Below are 9,881 nucleotides of genomic sequence, written 5' to 3'. Positions count from 1 at the left end.
CCATGGCTTTTCCTTCTTCTATGAGTGTAATAGACTCAAGCGATATGCATCTTCCTTCCCTATAGAGCCTACTTGCAGTACTTCACTGTTCCACAAAATCTATTTGATTGGTTAAGAAACACAGAGTACCATGACATTCATGTTTACTTAGCAATGTCCCATTGGTTTTATTAGGACTTCCTGTCTAATGCCATGTGTGAAAGGTGGCCTTTCATGTGTTAAAAGGTAAAGGTAAAGGTTCCCCCGCACATGTGTGCTACTCATTTCCGACTCTAGAGGCCGGTGCTCATCTCCGTTGCAAAGCCGAAGAGCCAGCGCTTGTCCGAGGACATCTCCGTGGTCATGTGGCTGGCATGACTAAACGCCAAAGGCGCATGGAACGCTGTTACCTTCCCACCATAGTGGTCCCTATTTTTCTACTTGCATTTTGACGTGCTTTCGAACTGCTAGGTTGGCAGAAGCTGGGACGAGTAACAGGCACTCACTCTGCTACGCGGCACTCGGGATTCAACCCGCCAAACTGCCGACCTTCTGATCAACAAGCTCAGCATCCTAACCCACTGAGCCACCATGTCCCTTTCATGTGTTACTCCAATGTGATTCCTAATAGTTCTAGATAAGGTGTGAGGAAATTACAGCCAAGAGATGCAGAAGACGTGGTGCATGATATCCATTTTTACTTGTCCCGTATAAAAACAATATGGAGAGGTTTTCAAACGATTCTCCAGATAACAACCATTTGTAACAATCCTGAATGGTTGCTAGATTATAAAGCAAGGATGTCTACCCAATCCATGCCTCCTTTCTATGTCATTTAAAGCCATTCTGAACTGCCAGGTTTTATTTTATTCCTGCAGATCTTCAGCCATCCAATTTCCTTGTTTCCGTTATGATCTGTAATCCATAATCAAGCGATGGATTTGTATGACTTGGGAAAGCCCTTGGAAAGAATCTTTCGATTTGAAAGCACTTTAAAAATTGGAACACAAGTAGTTCTCAACTTGCAACAGTTGGTTTAGTGATTGAAGTTATGACAGCACTGAAAAAAGTGACTTATGACCATTTTTCACATGACCATTGCAGCATCCTCCTGGTCACATGATCAGAATTAAGACACTTAGCAGCTGACTCATATTTATGATGATTGCACTGTCCCAGGGTTATGTGATCACCTTTTGCGACCTCCTGACAGGCAAAGTCAATGGGGAGGCCAGATTCACTTAACAACTAGGTTACCGACTTAACAATGATTCACTTAACAATTGTGGCAAAAAAGGTGGTAAAATGGGGCAAAATTCACTTAACAAGTGTCTCACTTTGCAACAGAAATTTGGAGGCCAATTGTGGTTGTAGGTTGATGACTATCTGTAGTGGGAGATTTAGATCTACTTAAGTCTTGCTCATGGAAAAGCAGATGGTTCTGACATTGTTCTTAGTACTAAGCTCTACTTGGTTGCCACATTCACAAGGCATTGTTACCTAGGGTTAACTGGTTCACATGACACAGTGAACTAAATCATACTGTATTGCAGGACAAGTGGCTTAATGGAATTGGCTAGTTTGTGATTTAGTGTTCAGACAAGCACAATTATAGCCAAATGAACGAAAAGGTCAAAAGAGGCACACTCTTTTCCATCTGCATTTCTATTTCTGAGTGGGAGAACCCTTGTTCATTCTGCAAAGCACATGGAATATGTCTAAGCACTAAACACTATAAACAACATATGATACAAGTTTACAACAATATTTCATCATTTATAAAGGAAAGCATTAATCATCTTGGATTAAGACAAAGAATGTATTCTAATCTAAAAGCTGGGATCGGGAAGGATTGTTGAGAGTCCAAGATCTTTACAGTATAACCTATATTTACAGAGTTGTTTTTAATTAAATTTGGATTTCTTAAACTGCTCCAGCATTCCTTTTGTGTCGTATCTAGTGTGCCGTGGATTGGACTACAACTCTTGGTTATCCTTGATTGCTGTGTCTTTGCACATTCCCAAGCCATAACTTATCACAAGCCTGCTTGCTTTCTCATCTTTAAGGCATGCTCATAAATAGGCTTTTGGTGATTGATGGGTTTTTTGTAACACATACTTTTTCTTAACTTTTATTTTAGATTTAAATCCCCCATTGGCAGAAGGCCATAGAAATCTTAATCCATCACCAGCTGAATTTTAAAACTGGGGCTCATTTTTTTCAGTAATTCCATTATAAATATTCTGAACTAAACTTCATGGCACGTTCGCTAACTAGTCTATTACAGTACTTAAGTGTAAGCCATGCTTCTTCATCTTCATTATAGTTATATTTTTTCTCTAGTTCCTAAAGTGTTTTTTTGGGGGGAGGGGGAGGGGAATCGTCTAATTTTTATCAGCACGAGATCAAGTCATTTACACTATAAATAGTGACTGGCCCAAAACATACTGAGGTCTTCATGGTTCAATGAATTTTTGAACTCAACTTGGTAAACTAAGACCAAATTAAGTTGGTTTTATTTATTTATTTATTTAGTTAGTTTTATATACCGCCCTATTCCCGAAGGACTCAGGGCGGTTTACAGGGCAAAATTTTCATTAGCCTACATCATTAACCTGTGTAAGAGGATAGAGTTGACCTTGTGTAAACAAATCTTTCTCTGAACACCGAGTGTGGGTCCCTTTGCATATAACACAGGCTAGGAATTAAATACTGTAAGTTGTTCCTGCTAACAATCTCTACGTGAAGTGAATTTTCATAATAAACAAGCAGCCTTCATTAGAATTGCACACAAAACAATTAGAAAAAGTGCTTCACATTTTATGCAATTTCAGTACCTCTCCACTATTTATTAAAGCAGCCATGTCTGTATGGCTGTATGTAAGCGTGGGAAAATGGTATTCTTGCTTCAAAACAGTTTCCTTGATGCAGGTGCACTTTTTTAGGCATGAACAGAAACTTAATAAAAAATATCATTGCCTTAATGAGTCATAGGCAGGTACTGTGCTTCACAGTATTGGAAGTACTATTTCATTTTTGAAGAATGCACAAATCTATTATGTTCACTAATTATCCTCTGAAAAATGTCTAAGCCCCCAACAGTGCAACTTAGAAAACATGTTGTTTCCTTTCACTTTTATCAGAATTTTACTACACATCAACTTGTAACTTGACTATACACCAGCTCCTGTTGGGTTATTTGTAACAGAAGACTGTTCAATGTGTTACATCTTCTCCACAAACTAACAATGTTTTTTGCAGGAAAAAGGAAAACTTTTAAAACAATTTCTAATGCATCCTTTGAACAGATATATTGAAAATGGATGTTGGAAATGCCATCTCTCCCCTTAAGATTATAAAAATATTATATTCAAGCTGTTGCTTCTGTGTAATTTGTTTGTGCAAGTTTGTTATATGTTTAAGGTTTCTCAAAGCTTTGATGATGCATTTTTAAAAAATTACAAAATTAGAAAGGGTTATATATTGGGCCAAAACATTTTCTCTAGTTGCCTTTCTTGCTCTATTGTCTGAGCAAATCAATTTCCCGCCTCAATACATTTTCATATCAGCATATCCCACAGTCTCATCTCTGATTATCTGGCTATATAAGACTAATTATGTATTTTTGCTTTTATATATGAAACATTTGCATTTGGGAAAGGAGAAAAACATACTGCTGCTAACACAGCCATTGTTTTCTCCAATAGTAATGTAATTTGCTTATATGTAAATGTTACAAAACCAGAGAAGGGCTTGTTTAAAAACGTCTATGGAAGACAATCTTCCCCCAGTAAAAGCTACAGCAGATGTTCCCTAGGCTGTCCAGTTAAGGAGTTCTTAGTCATCTGCTCAACACTGCTGTCTTCATCTCAGTCCTAGGAAGTACAAAGAAATGTGATAGGGATCCTCCTGCTTACTGCCCAGAATTATAGAACTTAAATGTGAATGCCAATCCTGAAACAGTGTAGCTATGTAAGTGTGCAGTTTTGCAAATGGGATATACTCTAATGCAGACATGTTAAACACAAGGCCCGGGGGCCGGATGTGGCCCGCAAAGTGGTTTCATGTGGCCCACAAAGGCATCCTGGAAACAGTGAGGGAACGGCCCCCACTGCCTTAGCCCTGGCCCAGAGACCCTCAGATCTGTCCCACTCCTGCCCGGGCCCCCATAGGCAGCCTTGATGCGAATGATGTAGAGCTGGCCATGCTCACCCAGTAGGCCATACACACTCCAGCCACGCCCACCCAGTAGGCCACGTCCACCCTGGCCACACCCACCTGGCCCCTTGAGGGCAACCGCAATGCTGATGCGGCCCTCAATGAAATTGAGTTTGACACACCTGCTCTAATGAATTCTATTCTAAAGTTGACGAAGACCAGGCTGCAGATGTAAAATAGTTTATTGGGAAAGGGGGAAATACAAGCAAAACAAGACAAGGCAACAATCACATAGGATTTTAAATCAATTCTACCTCCTTGGATCAAGTCTTCGCTCTCAGCACACATTCATTGCAGAAAAATTGGTTGATCACTTAATATTATCACTTAATATTAGCATTCAAATCCCCTCAGGTGATCTTGAGTAAACCTCTCTCATTTAACTTTACCCACCTGGGAGATCTATGAAATTATAGAAAGGACCAACTCTGAGTTTTCTGAGGACAAGATAGAATAGAAAGATAAATCATTCTGGATGTGTCTCATAATATATACACCCAGGGCTATTTTTGTAAAAAAAAAAAAGTGCCAGAACTCACATACGTCATACAACCCGCCTTGCCTACCCTACAAGGTTGCATCCAAAAAAGGTGCCGGAACTCCGTTCTGGGCGTTCTATGAAAAAAAAAGCCCTGTATACACCAATATTCATGTCAATAGGTGTTCATTATTCAGTTTTACTTTGGATACACGCCCATACTGCATGATAAGAATTTGTATTAATTACTGTGAAAAAAATCCAGTCTTTCCAGTGAATTCCCACAACATGTGAACCAAATTATGTTTTATATTGGAATAGTGAATCTTGCAGAATTTTCAGAAATTCATAATAAAGATAACCCAGTCTTTAAGGTATATTATGGGAATGAATTTTGCAAAGGGAATAGAACCTTAGTAAGCAATCTAATAAATAGATAGGACCTGGATTAGGAATTTATTTAGCCTAAATACAATGCCACTGGTTCATCTTGGTGATTAAAGACCAATCAGCAACATAATGTATAATGAAAATTATGATTAAATTATAATAAAAATTGGAACTGCTTATGTTTTAAAGTTCTGCCTTGAAAATTTTAAAATGTTTTAGATACAATGGCATAGATACAAAAGAGAAAATGTATTAACCACATATTTTCATCTAGAATGGCTCATTAACAATTTACAATATACTTTTATGAAATTCAATAATCTGAAATTAAAATTTTACACTGACTAAAAAAATAACCATAATAACAATGAAACAGAAAATTTACAAAGTCCAAACTTTATTTTCTTAGGAGTCAGTTGAGAATATGCTGTATTTTTCAGACTTCTAGAGTATCTCAAATAGGTCGTAACCTATAAATTAGTAGGTTGTATTAATTTTGTAGCAATTTTATCAACCTGTCCCACACATATTTTTAGATGTCCTCAGGAAAGACACTGTCACATGTTAGGATTTGCAGCTTAAAAGTCTTAATTTTTTTCCAGTTTAGTGTATCTAAGAAACCAGTGCAAAGACTCATGCTGATATCATCTGAGGTCATGTGATCATCATAAATAGGCTGAAACCCTCAATTGTGGAAATCTGGCATAGGTAAGAGAATAATTTTGTACAGTCATAATGATAAAAATGCATAGGGGTTACATTTGTAGTCAAATGTAAAAGGAAAAATCATGCAGGTAGTTAAGGGCATATAAGTATTATTTTGTTTTATAAAAATGGCAAAATATCCCTGAAAATGAAAGATATTTACCATACATACACACACACCCTAAAACCTATAAAAATGATATTTAAAAATGCCCTTCAATTAATATTGGTGTTATTCCGAGCTTTATGAAATTAAATGGCTTTAATCCTTTAACAGCTGCAAAATTTGATTATGTAGGGATATCTTCAACAAATAAAACAAGCAAGTTGGCTGCATACTAAAGCAGCAATTACTATAATTTGCATCCAGAAGCCATTAATAGATCACCCAGTAAGAATAAACGTGAAGAACCTCACAAGTTTAGAAAATTAGATTATGTAGCATGAAGAACATGGAGGGATTTTTTTCTTCCTCCCAAGTATTATTAGAGAGATGAAACTTATATATATGAACCATGAATTATTTGGGAAATAAATATAATCACACAATATGATTATATTAACTTAGGGAATATTCTTCCACAAGAATAAAAAGACTGAAGCAAGATGGATCTCTTTTCCAATAGAAGTATTGGAGAAGTAATCTTGGTATGCTTTACAAATGCAAAGGTTACAGAACAAAATTTCCCAAGGGATAACTGTGGTGGTTCTCCGCTGATTGAAGGTTGGTTTTTTTTTAAGCCACAGTATAGGAGTGCTGACTTCTGGGAATGTTTATTAAAAAGAAGAAACTTTTGCTATGGAGAAGTAGGGAAAAGAAAGGAGCTGGGGATGTACCCATATATGTTGACACTATCCAGATACAGGATACGCATTAAAAGGAAAACGTATTTTAATTCAGCTTAGCAGGAATTTTAGGACAAAGTCAGTTTATTTTAGGTTTTCTTTTGTGAGCTGAAAATTAGAAAATTATGCTCGTTAGTCAGATATCATTCTTCCATCTTACTCTGGCTTAAAGAGACAGCCAATCAGAGGGAGGCATTGGACAGGAAGGGATTAAAATCTTTCTCCTCGTATCACTTTTTCCCAAGCTGACCTACAAATCAAAATCAAAAGCTGTACAGGCAAATCGTAATCACTTTAAGAGAAAAATAGGAAAATGTAATGGAAGAAAGACTTCCATTCCATCAATCTAGCTAGGACATCAGGCCGGGCCAAATCAACAATTGCTGCTTTGACTATTTCATAGCACAGGCAAAACTATTAAGGACTGCATGCTTCACCTGAATTAAAAACATATAGTTGTAATTCGCTTTCCCTGTTAGGGGTGGGCTTTCCGAGTAATAAATGCATTGATTCACATCCATCAACAAATCTGAGAGGCTTTCCATCTCTCCTATCCAAATAGCAAGCAAACTCGCTACCTCGTTCAAAGTGTAATTTTCCTTTCCTCTCCATTTTTCCTCTTTCGGGCACTAATTGTTTTAAAAGACAGAGAGATAGGGTACGGGCTGGAGGACATGCATATTACATGCCGACATGGCCTTGCCACTGCAGTTCACCTCCTTACCGAACCCACACCCAGATCATACCTGCCCATGAGCTACAGGACAAAATAATCAGCCTTTTTATAGTTTCCTCTTGTTCTATTACACAAAATACTTTAAACCAAATCTTCCAGAGATTCTGTGTACTGTGGTTTGGGTTAGCAGGCGCTGAAAATGTTTGCATTTGAATGGAGATGAACACACCTGCTTCCACTTGAACTAGGAACCACTGGGGGCAGAAGAAAAGAGCAGCTGTCTTTAGTCCAGTGATCGTAGTCTCTTTCTTGCCTTTAGAAAAGACCCAGACGGCAACACGGGTGATCACTTAAAAAAACAGTAAACAGTACAAATCGTGCTTATGGTAGCAGCTCCATTAAGAGCTTCATCAGTATTTACCACACAAATGTTGCTTCTCTTTTTACAAATGGTGTCAACAAGATTTAAACTTCTAGATTCACAGAAATGACTACTGTATTTCGTACAAGCCGTCAAGTTACCTAACGTTTATTTGCGCCCAGCAGAATTCCAAATTATTATTTTGTTGTTGTTGTTGCCTCTAGTTGTCTGGTAGACGAACTTTCTGAATGGATTGATTCAAATTGTCCCTTTATTTTGTGGCAGGTAACCTTAGAACTAAAGCTATCTGCTATTCTGTAAGTGTGCGTGTCTGCTCCTATGAATGAGAAGAACATGTGTGCTCTGTTTTCAAAACTTTTATAGTTGAAATTCCCTGGTGTTCTCTGACATTAAGATGGACACAGCTTCTTAGAAATAAATGTATTTTAACATAAAGCAAAATTGAGATTTATCGCCTCTAATTATAATTAGCCATTTTAACACAATGAATGGTGGGTACTCTGATGCTATTCTATTAACAGTTCACTAGGTTATTGTATTGATTTGTACCCCTTTATTATTTTACAAATAACACAAGGTGGTGAACATATCCAACAACCTGCTTCTACTACATTCCCACAATAACAACCTTGTGAGGGGAGTTGGGTTGAAAGTGTGTGACTGGCCCAAAGTCACCCAGCTGGTTTTCATGGTTAAGATTGGACTTTAATTTCTGCTCTCTGACTTTCTAAAGTGGTGCCTTAATCACTAGACCAAACTGGCTCTTATACACCGGTGCGTGCCACCTAACAGAATATAGCTAATAAACTGGAAAGGTAATGATATTTTCAATTTGATGATGTCATGCAATGAGATTTGTCTTTGTCAAATAAATCTATAGACCACCTCTTTATAACTCTGGCCCTTGGACATGTCTCTGTATATAGTAGGGAATTGGCTTTCTATCATATAAAGCTGCCAAATTTATATATATGCAAACTCCCTGAATCTACTTCCCACACTCAGATTGCTTCATTTTGGCCACTATGCAACTCTGGAGGTGCATAGCGTGAGAGGATTGCTAATTTGCCCTTTGGGAAATTGTGTATTTCCTCCCCTGACTTCATAGTTTGCCTAAATTACAAGCAAGCATGACATACATATAACACTCATTAAGAGATACGAGCTGACCAATAAACAGAATAATTTCTGAATATAAATAAACAGAAGTTAATCAAATCTTATTTCTATCTATTAAATCCAATGAAGTACTGCATGTCAAAAGGCAAGGAGCAACAGTGAGAAACACAGCAGCTGTGGAGCAATTCTACAGTAACAGGTGAAAAGAGTAGATTCATCATTCTTAGAATTTTAAAACATGTTCAGACAGACAGGTCAAACTCGTGACGTCACACAACGTATCGGGACGGTTTTGTCATTGCTGACAATGGGGTGGGTGCAGCTTCTAGATGATGCGGCCGGCCGGCGGGCTGGCAATTTGACACCCCTGTGTTAAGACTATTAATAATTCAAACTCCCTTATAGTATCAATAATTATTAAAAACAGACATCTTGACCCAAATCTGCAAATCTTTCTAGGAGCGTACAGACTCCATATATGTAAATCCATTTCTCTTGCATAATTATTAGATATACAGTGTTTTAAAAGTCACTACCCTAATCTGTGTTACACATGCTTTCCACATTAATTCATTTGAATTTTGTAAAAGACGTAAGTAAAAACTCTTTGATATTTCCAATGTTTGGTTTCCTGTATATGAGCTGGGTCCTTGAATCTGTTGTGTAATAGTGCAATTGTCGCTCAGTTAATATTGAAATATATGTTATATATACCGTAAAGATAAATCTATATTAATTATGATAGCAACTTTTAGGGAGTATAAAGTCAATCAGTGCCATCCTCCTACGTATTTATTTATTTATTTTAAGACTCAGGGCAGCTTACAAGCTTAGCAGTAGCCTTCATTCTATGTATATGCCTGCTTATTGGGGCTTTCATACACCCCCCAAGCGGCATTATTACAAAGTCGGCTTAATTGCCCCCAACAATCTGGGTCCTCATTTTACCTACCTCGGAAGGATGGAAGGCTGAGTCAACCTTGAGCCTGGTGGGACTCGAACCTGCACTAATTGCAGGCAGCTGGTATATTTAACACCTCGGGATAAGAATTGCTGGTGATAAAAATCAATAAATTTAACCTGGCTTT

The sequence above is a fragment of the Vipera ursinii genome (assembly GCF_947247035.1).
Source record: "Vipera ursinii genome assembly, chromosome: 3".
Classification (NCBI taxonomy): domain Eukaryota; kingdom Metazoa; phylum Chordata; class Lepidosauria; order Squamata; family Viperidae; genus Vipera; species Vipera ursinii.
Note: the sequence above shows the minus strand (reverse complement) of the source record.